Source organism: Chaetodon trifascialis, chromosome 22 (assembly GCF_039877785.1).
Source record: "Chaetodon trifascialis isolate fChaTrf1 chromosome 22, fChaTrf1.hap1, whole genome shotgun sequence".
Taxonomy (NCBI): Eukaryota; Metazoa; Chordata; class Actinopteri; order Chaetodontiformes; family Chaetodontidae; genus Chaetodon; species Chaetodon trifascialis.
The window spans coordinates 9,227,060-9,237,663 of NC_092077.1; the positions used below are offsets into that span (position 1 = coordinate 9,227,060).

A 10,604-nucleotide genomic window follows, 5' to 3' on the forward strand; every position below is an offset into this window, starting at 1 on the left:
TGGCGAGATGTGACGTCACAGGATTCAGCCGGATGACTGTTTGGTGCTCGATCCGTTTTTCTCATCAAGGGACACGAGTGGATTCACGTTGTGATAAAAGTGCACTGAAATCACTTGAACCCCCGAAGCAGCCTGATTTCTGTCTCACTCGCGCTCCTCTTCCACGTTTTGGAAGTTGTCGGGGGGTTTTTTTGTTTTTTTTTCGGTGTTTGTGCGTTGTGTGTTTTCGATATGCGGATGGTGCAGCAGAACACAGAACACAGGGAATCTGAGTTTCATTTGAGACTGTGGAAAGCTGAGGAGAGTTAGGCAAGACAAGTGCACTCACTCTCTCTCTCTCTCTCTCTCTCTCTCTCTCTCTCTCTCTCTCTCTCTCTCTCTCTCTCTCTCCCTGGGTCTGTCCTCTGAGGTAGAAACACACACACACACACACACGCGCACACACACAGCAGCGTAACGCCTTTTCTTTTAGCCTCCAGGACTGAGAGCGAGGAGGTAGGAGAGGCTGCAACTAACCAAGCGGCCATATTAGTTTGCTGTTCAATCGCTTCATGCTCGCTCTGGTCTTCGTCGTCTTCTCCACGCTGAAAAGCACGAATGAGAAAACGGTGAAGCATATGCAGGGAGGTGTTCCCACCTTTATTTGTGTCAGTGTGTGCGATTCCCCTAAAGACAGATTGAAATCAAGACCAGCTAGCCGTGCTCCATGATGTGAGATCTGTCGTTTCTTTGGACAGTTTTCCCTTTTTCCCCTCTCTTTTGTGCGGCTGCTACTTTGGGGAGAGAGGAGGGGAAAAAATTTGCCTGTGTTGAGTTCTGGGTTTCTTTTGGGAAAGAGAAAACTGGAGGGGAGGGGAATGGCGTCCAAAAGAGAGGAAGTTGTTTTTTTGCCATGGGGGAATCTGTTGCAAACAGCTAAGGGGCATTACAGCACTTTGGCCACAGAGAGAAGGGAGGGAAGTCGGGTGGAAACCGGACGGGTGTGAATAACCTTCAGCAGGCTGATGCAGAGGTTGGTAGGTGTGCAGGAGACGGGGGGCGGGGGGGGAGGGGAGCCAGCAGGGGTGGTATCTGGCACAAAAAAACCTAAAAAGATCCCCCTCATGCAGGCTTAAATTAACACTAGCTGTTCAGAGCCGGGCTGTTTATTACTGTAGACTATAACAGTGCTACTGAAAGGACAAGAAAGGGTGGGAGACAGAACAGGCTGGACACTGGAGGGGAGGCGGAGAGGGAAGGAGGGTGCGGGACACGAGCAGAGTCATCGGCAGAGTCCATTTTATCGTTCGGCTACTGCCCGACATCTCTCCTTATTTGCGCGCAGGACCGCCGCTGCTGCAGATCGCAGCGAAGGCGAGGGTGGCCTAGTAATGGCACATGGCGGGCGCACTGCGGTAAATATTACAGGATTTTACAGCACCGTTCACTGTTGCAATCAAGGAGGGGCAGTCGCACCCAGGTGCTTATCTGGCTTTGATTGCAAGCCAAAACAGTCAGTGTAGCCTTTCGACTCATTACGTGTCCGTGGTCGAGAAAAAGAAGCAGCGACCAGGGCGAAATTCATCAGCGGTCAAGCCAGACTTCTTTTCCGGCCTTTTATTAGTGGAACGCCATTGCTTCCATCGGCCGCCTGGAAGTTTTGTGATAAAGGACACGCAGGTCAAAGTAAGACGTCTGCTGCTGAACTCTGAGCAGCTCTGAAATGAAAAGACGAATCGTTAATCTTTTCCATGAATCTCAAAGTTAGGTGTTGCAAGTTGTCCCAGAATCCTTTAATCATTTGCGAGTGTGTGTGTGTGTGTGTGTGTGTGTGCTGTGACTCTCCTCTTCAGGAGAAGTGCACTGTATGCCCCCCCAGCTCCCTCCCCACCCCGCCTCGTGCGCGCGCACGTCACGCCGGTGATGAAAACGCGCAGTGCGCACGCACTCCCACACGTCCCTGTTTCATCATCAGCTGAGCCCTTTCTCCTCCACTCACAGCTCTTCTCCCCTCCCTCTCTCGCCCCCTCCCCTCGCCGCTCTTGCTTCTTTTTCTATCCATCGCTCTCCTCCTCCTCTCTCCCTGGGTCCCGGCCACATGCGAGAGGGTAGACTAGGACGCTGCAGCTCTGAAAAAAAAAAGAGAGGGGAAAAACGCTCTGCTGCTATTTCTACAGGCGGGCCCTCCCCTTAGCTACTCTGTGCCAAAAGAGGGAGGGATTTTTTACTACTCCCAGTCCCAGGATTTTAACCCTCTGCCTGCTCTCGCCTCTCTCTGAAAGATTTGCTCCTCAATATCATGCAACAAGTGGCTTTGCTTTACTCCTACTTCGACATCGCTGCGCCATTTGCGAAGACGTTCTCCGGGACCCGCGTTTTCTTCACCTGGCGGGCGCCGATCGCACGCGTTTGGTCGCGTTTTGCGGTTTTCGGGTTGTTGTCAGTCGAGTTAATTAAAGTGGACTGGGGAGAATCAGTGGTTTTGGTTTGTACCCTGATGCGAAGGCTTTTCGAGCACGTGCTTCTAGATTTGCTCGCCATGCTGCCTTTCCTCGTGAGTCGCCCCCCGAAGCTGAGGAGGGAGACGACGGTTTTGCTTTTCAAGCGTGGTGCTTGACCAGCTGCTTGATTTCATGTTACCTGTGCATGTACGTGTGCATTTCTCGATTTGAGCAGATGATTTCTCGTGTATTTTCCTGTGCTCTTATCTCCTTCACCCTCCTCCTTCCTCACCCTTTCCATCTCTAAACCTCTCCCTCTTTTGGGTTTTCTGCCCCACCCTCTCTTCCTCACGCTCTCTCCCTCTCTCCTTCTCTCTCTCTCTCTCTCTCTCTCTCTCTCTCGGACAGTCTCCACTGAAAGGGGAGCAGGAGGGCGGAGCAGCGACGGGGCTTTTTCTGGGACAGGTGCCAATTCCAAACAAAAGACACAAAAAGCCAAAAAAGAGTGAGATAGCTCCCAACGACAGGCAAAAAGAGGCATGTTTCAAGAACTGATGTGTAGTAATAATGTGTGTGCGCATGTGGAACTGCTCTCCTGTCACAGGACTTTTTTTTTTTCATCGTTGCACGAGCGAGTAGCAGCACAGATCTTGAATCCTCTCTCTCCCCCCTTCTCTGCTCCCTTGCTCCCGTGAAGGCATTTGAGTTTCGAGCGGGGAAAAGAAGGAGGGGTGGGTGGAGTTGGGAAGGAGCAGTGGGAGGCGGAGCCTTGCCTCCTCTCCTCCCTGTGAGTCTTCTGCATTATTCATATGCCCGGGCCAGTGCTGCAATCTGACTGGCTGCCTGGCTTAGCATTCACCCGACATTCAGCGGCTCTGTTTGCTAACATTCCTCATTCAAAGCCTTGTTAACTGCCAGACGGGAGGAACACGCGACTCCATGGGAAACCCACATGGCCTCCTTATTGTGGCGAGCCCTGACAGCCTCAGACTAGGAGGTGGCAGACAGGGGAGAGCGAGGGGAGCCGGTTTGCAAATATTAGAAAGCAAGTTAGCTGAGGTGAGGCAGGTTACCCGAGGCTCAGAGGCAGGGTTTAGGTTAAGGTGGCCAGATTGACAGGGTAAAACCCAGACAGAGGGGCAGACAGATGGGCAGACAGACATATAGACAAGGCGCTGAGGCGGACAGGGAGGCTGGCACTTTGTGGGACTCTGAATGGGTCTCTCGTTGGCGTGCCCGCCTACTCCTTGCAGGGAGTGCAGAGCTGTGTGACTGAATCCGAGCTCCTTCTCTGCCCTTCTCTACAGAGAGGATATGTGGACATACTGCGTACAGCTACGGAGGGAATCCAGCACAATGAGCGGCGGAGATTTCGGCGCTCTACCCCGGATAGCTGACTGACTGCGGTGTGTGTGCCAGTTGCCTCAAAGTCTCACTGGGTAAGTCAGAGAGCATGTGTGGGTGTGGAGGTAAGTAGGTGTGTGTGTGGACGCCTGTGTACGTGTGTGTGAGGCATGCATACTTGCAGAGGTCTTCGTTTGACAAAAACGACGAAAAGATGAAACCGGCGCCATGGCGCGGCTTCGTTTTGACCCGATCTCCATGTTGGTGTGTTTAAGTCTGGGTGTTGTTTCCTTCGGGGCGGCACGACTATCCAGAGAGAGGAGGCTTAACTGAATATAGGCAAAACGGGGGGGGGGGGGGGGGAGAACGTGGCACGGGCTTTGAATTTCAGACGAAATCGAGCTAATCTCTCCTCTGGTGCGTTCCTACCTGCAGTTTTGCACTCCAGGTCGGCCTTTTGTGTGTGTGAAAGAGAGACGGTTTTGGAGGGAGCAGAGAGGGACGAGTGCTGTAATGTTGGGCCGAGGGCCAGACAAGGCCTGCTACACAAGGCCGAGCCCCACCACAACGCTCCCTCTCCCTCTCTCTCCCCCCCCCCCCCCCCTCTCCCTGTGTCTCTCTCCCCTTTTCTCTCCTGGTCAGCTATCAGAAAACTATTAACCGCGATTCTCGTAATGAGTTTTCTCATTAAAACCTCATCTCGGCGAATGCGAGCGAGGTTTTTTGTTTGTAATAGAAGGTTAAACATTTGAAAATGGGTCACTGCTGACACGTGGCCACACGTAGCGTTGATACAGCTCGAACGGGCCTTTTGGACGAAGCGTTTATTATGCTTTATCCCTAATGTGGCTCACATATAAGCGTTCGTTTACATTTTTTACATTTTCCTTCACGTGGGTAAACAAGAAAAAGGCTTCAAGCTGCAGACGCTTCTCTCTTTAATCGGTTGCACAGTTTGAAGACTGCGTTAAATTCAAAGCGATGTAACCTAATTTCACAGTATTTGGGTTGTGTATTTGCCGGAATAGAGCGGTATGCTTTATGAAGAATTAATAAAAGTTAAATTGTCATTTGCATCAGTATCACCGCTTCTTCATCCCTGAGGACGAATATTTGCTCTAAATCTGACTTTTTAATGTCATATTTTTCACAGAATTAAGAAATCAGTACGCCACACCCCCCATAGATGCCTTCTAGTGTGGCATCTTTTAATCGTCGTCCATAAATCAGTTTTTTCTACCAGCGCTAATTGAAAAATTGGACATTTTTCCCCCACATCGCCTGTCGAGAAGGCATCATGTTGAACACCTCAGCACATCAGAGTCTACCATGACCAATAGGTAGGAGTGGAGGCAGCCTGAGTCATCACAGATAGCTCTAGTCATCCCACCTACGTCCTACGTTACACACTACAGGGTCTTGCGCGAGCTCCGCCATTGCTGTCACCATGGCAGGAAAGCCCTAACTTCCCGCATTAGGTGTGTCCGGACCCCTCTTCCGAGACCCTCAGCCCGCTGATATTACGAGCTAATACGTCAGCATTTGAAAAAGGAACGCGTCACTGCTGAGCACCAATCGGCTCGCAAGGTGCCGCAGCAGAGTCAAATGAGGGATGAGATTGTTTTTTTTTATTTTTTCGCTGCTCTCCTTTTCTGTTTCCTTCCTTTCTAGTTTATTCCATCCCAGAAACGGGGCGATAGTAGGGAAACAGCGAGAAGCGCGCTTCAAACGCGCTTCGTAATCTGGAAAGTGTCGATTGTTCATCAGCGACTTTTGAAAAAACATCGAAAGTTAATAGTGTCCGAAAAGTGTCTGTCGGGTGGATTTATGTCACAAATAAGAAAAGAGTGTAATTCCTCAAAATATTGCCAGTCAAGAGAGAATAATTCATCCTGAGGACACGAGAAAGCACGAATCTGGTTCGATTTTGGAATTCAGAAAAATAATGTATTTTTCACGCAAAGCTGGCAGTGAGCGGCAGGTTGTTGTGCGATTTTATCCAGAACACACCGATTTCCCTTCAAATATTCTCCCACCTTTAATGATGGACCGCTGAGGAGTCCTGCACTGTTTTTCTTTTTTAGGCTAAAAAAAAAAAAAAGGAAAAATTGCCGACTTTGCCTCCACGCTGAATCTACAAGCCTGCTTTATAAAAGCAATCACATGATGTGTTACACACTGTTAGAAAACGGCCAAACTGAAGGAAATGCGAAAGCTAGCACAAAGAGCATCACACCACATCTTGAACCAGACACACACACACACACCCACCCACACACACAGGCAAACACCCAGACACATTTGATGCTATGTACCCCACAATGAACCCTGGCTCCTAAGATGAATGGGGTTCCCACGCCTCTCCCAAGGAGTGCAGGGCACAGCCTCCTCCTCTGAGCTTTCACACACACACACACACACACACACACACACACACACACACACAATGCACACATTACAGATGGCCACATGCTATTACTCAAACACACACAGGTGCATTTGAGTATAATACAGAGACACACACTCGCAGCGAAAAGGCAGTCATTTCAAAACAGAGACAGACTTAAAATATTGATTATTATTCAGAGCACTGACACCAGTGATGTCTGCGTCGATTTTAAAGATGGAGCGAGGCACAGCTTTGTCTTTGTCGCCAGCGCCTCGGCTGTTTGGCATAAAAAGCGCCTTTTAATTTGTCAAACAGGAAGGAAAATGAGGTACGAGACGGATTTGAGGTGTTATTCTTTCAGTTACATTTTCGGATACACCTCCTCTTGTTTGAGTGTGTGTGAGAGTGTGTGTGTGTGTGTGTGTGTGTGTGTGAGAGAGAGAGAGTGTGAGTCAGTCATAAGGTTTTGTTTTGCAGGAAGAATTTAAATGAAGCAGAAACAAAAGTTCATGGGAAAATCGAACATTTCATTTCATAAGGGTTCTTCTGTGTGTGTGTGTGTGTATGTGTGTGTGTGTGTGTGTGTGTGTGTGTGGTTTTCACATGAATATATGTATGTGGCTTGGTTTCAAACTCAACAATGTGATTGTTAAATTATAAACTAGATATATTTTAAGATTTGTTTTTGTATTATTTTATTTTCTTAAACACACCGGGCTGTTTTTTAAAAATCACGTTACTTTATTGTTTTTTTTTTTCTCGTCTTAAAATAAGAGCATAATTCATTCTTTGAATATACATCGTTTATTTTTTATATATATTGAATTTAATTTCTTTAATTGTACTTTATAATAGAACTTTTCTAAAGTAATGTGTGTGTGTGTGTGTGTGTGTGTGTGGGAGGAGGGAGGGGGCTGTAATATTTATTTATATAATATACAAAGAATATTTTCATATTTTTTCTAAGAGTATTTTAGTAAAAAATCTGGATTTTATTTGTATCTTAATTAAATGCTTGTTTATTAATGTTTCATTTTTCCTTTGATGTTTTTAATATATTAAGCACTTTCTTAATTCCAGTATTTCACTTTAAGAATAAAAGTGATTATTGACGAGACAGATAATTAGAAAAAATGGGAATAAGCGCAGAATAAAAAGCCACGGCTCCGTTGGTCTTAATGTGCGCAGTAATATAATTCCCACTGGTCGTTTTCTGACGGCAAATGCTCTTCTGAGAGATGAATCTTCAGCTTCTTCAACACCGGCCAGTTCATGGTAATATAATTATCCAGTCTAAATTCAGCTGCAGTATTCTGAGCCGTGATCACTCTAACATATGTTACATCAGCCTTAATGATACACTCAAGTAGCTGCTTGGCAGGTTTATGACCTGAGGCTACATGGACACCTTAGCGTGTGTGTGTTTTGTGAATATATCTGCGCAGTATTTTGCAGTGTGTTGTGTGTCAACATGGGTGTGTGTAAGTATAACTGTATTTACGTCTCTGTTTTTCTCTTCTATTTGCAGGCTCATTATTTGGGAATGACTTAATTTTCCTGGTCAGACCTCAAAAGGGTTAGTTTCAAAATCTGATTAATTTTCTACATTGTCCAATTTATTTCTGAATTATTTAAGTATATATTTGCTTCACACTCGGCGACACGTTCAGCGGCGTGTTTGTGTCCACGTATGTGTGTGTGCGCGCGCATGCCATCACACCGCTTAATTATCAAAGGCAAAATCATTTCGGTGTCGCTGGGAACGTGCATCCTCCGGCTTCCTCTTCCTGCAGGCGCACGGCACAATTAACACAGTCAGTCGTTAGTTTATTGAACACAGTCCGCCTCACGTTGTTCCCGGCACGCAGCAGCATCAGCGTCAGCAAGCGACGCGTCCCATCAAAACCGGGCCCGGCGCGTTTTGTGTGTCATGTCATCTGAATCAGTAAGTCTGCGGTGCGGCTCAAAGATAATCTCCTCAAAGGAAATTAGTCGGGGAAAAAGGGGGAAAGAAAAGCCGTCAGCCTAAAGGTCAAATGAAGATTAGAGGGAAACAGTACACGAGGGCACACCGGCTGGCACCCGGAACTGCACAAAGGCCTCATTGTCACGGGAGCTCAGCGCCGCACACACTCTCTGCGTGTACTTGGGTAGACATGACACCTGTTGGTGGCTCTGGTCAACTGCAGGCGGAGTGACCGGACGCCTTCGCAGGGCAGCAGTGGTGCTCAGATGTTGAGACTTTCACGGTTTTGAGCACACTAAAAAAGGTTTTCCAAAACACACATGTTTACAGCGACTTTGGACAGAGCACGACTCAGCAGGGAAACACGCTCACAGGTTCCTGTCTCACGTCGAATTGTTTTTAATCTTCCACCACCTTCACCTCAAAGAGTCGACTGCTTTATCTCAACTCATTTTTAGCATCCTTCTTGACAGTTTAACACGCTTTTCAGTTACAGTTCGGGGTGCTGTGCACCCAAACGCTGGACGAATGTGCTTTTGGACGGTTCGTGGCTGCAGGCTGTTCCTCAGTCACACCTCTCATTAGCTAATGACACCATTATATTTTTGACAGACGTCATGCTGGTTGCTTTGGAGTGTGTTAATATGATAACACACTCTGAATGTGTTTGAAGTACAGTTTTTCAGATAATTGATAAGGTTACTGCAGTACTGAGGACACACAGTAAAATATACAGGATGCATTCATCACACTGCTGATGTGCAACATTTCAGTTGAGCGCGCCAGTGTTAAAGGGTTAGTTCACCCAAATCACAAAAACATGCTTTCTGTCTTATCGCTCATCAGTTCTGCGCTCGCCGTGGAGGTCTTGAGGGACCTGCCCTCACCCCGATACAGTGTAGGAGTACAGAACATCGTTTGTAGTGTTCCAGAAACATTGTCCTTGTTACTCTGGATAATCCGCACGACGAGCTGTCAGTAGGTTTTGTACGGACTATTTCTTTTAAAGAAAGAAGTTCCAATTAAAAGTGATTTTTCAATGCTGTGTGCACCGTAAATGAAATCCAGCTCACCTCCACTGTATCAGGATGGTAGAGATACTTGTATGACAAGATACCTCGAGAGGTGAACTGTGCTGGAATGAACTCTTGTCCTCTGCTAACCTGATACCTCGCCTGCACACGTTAGCAGCGTCAGCGAGGAGCGGCCTGTTATACCTTACAGGCTCGGACATTAAGTGGCTCGTGTAGAGATTTGTGTGGCATTTATGGGATAACCGACCTGCAATAAAACAGCCGCAAACCGGTGCGTGCGTGTATGCGTGCGTGTGAGGAGTTAAGGCAGTGACTCACTTTCATAAGCCGGACCCCACCTCGCTTCCTCTCGTCTCCCCCGTCGCTCCCCAGCTCGGGGGGGAAACCGCAGCAGAGCCGCAGCCTCTCCCTCCTCACTCAGGAAACTCCCTGAAACAACCACAACCTGTTTGGCCCTTTAGCCAAACACTCACAGACACACAGATGTGCGCTCGTTTGCAGCAGGTCCTCCTGTGACGCACACAGACGGGCTGCAGACGAACCACGGTTATCTTCCGAGGATTTAATTGGCGAGTTTAAAGTTAATGGTGTCGTTTCCCGTCCATGGGTGTGTTTGTTCACTTTAGAGGTGTTACCCAAGCCACCAGGTAACAACACGCAGATTGCCAAACAGGCTGCTCATAAATAACACAGGCTGAAGACACCCTCGGCCTGTGCTCGCTCACACGCGTGCCTGCGTTCGTACAGCTCTCTGGTTCTGTTGCGTTGGCTCAAGGTGGAGCGCGGTCCTTACGCGGCGCTCATGTGTGAGACACGAGGTGAAAGTGTGACCTTTCGACAGCCGGCGGCAGCTCACTCTCTCCTCTCATTTGTCTCCATCAGGCCGAGGAAACCTGAGAGGAGACGAGCTGACAGACCGCACAGGCCTGAAGCCGCCACCGCCGCCGCCGCAGAGGAGAGGTGACCTGTTAAGGTTAGGTGACTTCTAGGAAGTGTTTGATGGCTTTCTTTCATTCACAACACTTGGTGGGTTCACTTGTTTTCTGTAAATATAGAAAGAAAGAAAAATAGCACCAAAAAATACATTTAAAAAGTGATAAAACAAACATCAATTTCATGAATACAGTGACTCATTTAGAAGTCATAAAAAATTATTTGAGATATTGATTCAAATTTTTAAAAATGATCTAAAATGTATTGATTTATTAGAACATTTGAAATGAAAAACAATTGAAAAATTGGCAAGAATCTAAGTGTACGGCAGCAACATCCTGACAAAAGCGTTAGAGAATTGAATTGCCGTTAATATCAATTAATTTGAATTTCTTTAAAGTTATTAAAAATACCTGAGGCCCACCTGTGTGCTCAATGAATCAAATATCTACTTACAAATGATATAATAACAGTAATCTAGTCATAATACATGCGTGTTTGTTCTCGACCCTGGCAGC

General features: G+C 47.3%; 1 long non-coding RNA gene across 2 annotated transcripts in view; it reads left to right on the plus strand.

Annotated features, from left to right (window-relative positions):
- LOC139350751 (uncharacterized) overlaps positions 1-10,208 on the plus strand; it is a 30,309-nt gene extending 20,101 nt beyond the window's left edge. For both annotated transcript variants that reach the window (XR_011603540.1, XR_011603539.1), the window contains 3 exons: positions 3,728-3,859; positions 7,682-7,729; positions 10,036-10,208. This is a non-coding gene — a long non-coding RNA (uncharacterized lncRNA). The remainder of the gene's footprint in view (positions 1-3,727; positions 3,860-7,681; positions 7,730-10,035) is intronic.
- Positions 10,209-10,604: the final 396 nt, after the last annotated feature.